Raw genomic sequence first — 614 nt, 5'->3', positions numbered from 1 at the left:
ATGAACCACAACACATTGCTGCATTATACCAAAAACAAAACCCGGCAGTATTTACCATTAATTTCTATACAAAAATGAGGACTTGAAACACACATTTCCTAGTGTGTGAAGATTACTGTACATTCAGGTGAATAAATAGAGATAAAACTGAAAACTTTTTGTTGTTGTTTAGTTTGTTCCCTATCCTGATAATTAATCAAATGGATCAAGTTTAAATGTATTAAAATGTATTAAATGTTCAAAATCACACATATGCACTTATGCATTACAGTTTGAACAAATCTAAAACAATCACTTTTAATCTTTGATCCTTATAGCTTACGAGTGCTGTAAGGTGAAAGCCTCCTGTGTACTAAACTTTACCTTGGTAAAATAAATGTGTGAATAGTTATGGTCCACACTGAAGAAACTTCCCACAAAGGGAAGAGCCAATGGTCCTGGAGGAAAATTTGGAGGATTCCTGTTTTTGAAGAAGTCTGCTATTAGTATAAAAACAAAAATAAACAGGAACAGCCCCATGAGGTCAAAACTCAGCAAAAAATTATAAAACCACATTGTTAAAGAATGTTAAACCAGCAGCTGGAAGAGGCTCTAAGCTTTCTTAAGACTTCCTT

At 33.4% G+C, this 614-nt stretch overlaps 1 pseudogene; it reads right to left on the bottom strand.

Moving 5' to 3' along the window:
• Positions 1-24, bottom strand: part of LOC118321431 — a 2,148-nt pseudogene extending 2,124 nt beyond the window's left edge.
• Positions 25-614: the final 590 nt, after the last annotated feature.

The sequence above is a fragment of the Morone saxatilis genome, unplaced genomic scaffold (genome assembly GCF_004916995.1).
Source record: "Morone saxatilis isolate NCDOM2014 unplaced genomic scaffold, NCSU_SB_2.0 Contig12, whole genome shotgun sequence".
NCBI classification, from domain to species: domain Eukaryota; kingdom Metazoa; phylum Chordata; class Actinopteri; family Moronidae; genus Morone; species Morone saxatilis.
Note: the sequence above shows the minus strand (reverse complement) of the source record. Positions and strands in the feature narration are given on the sequence as shown.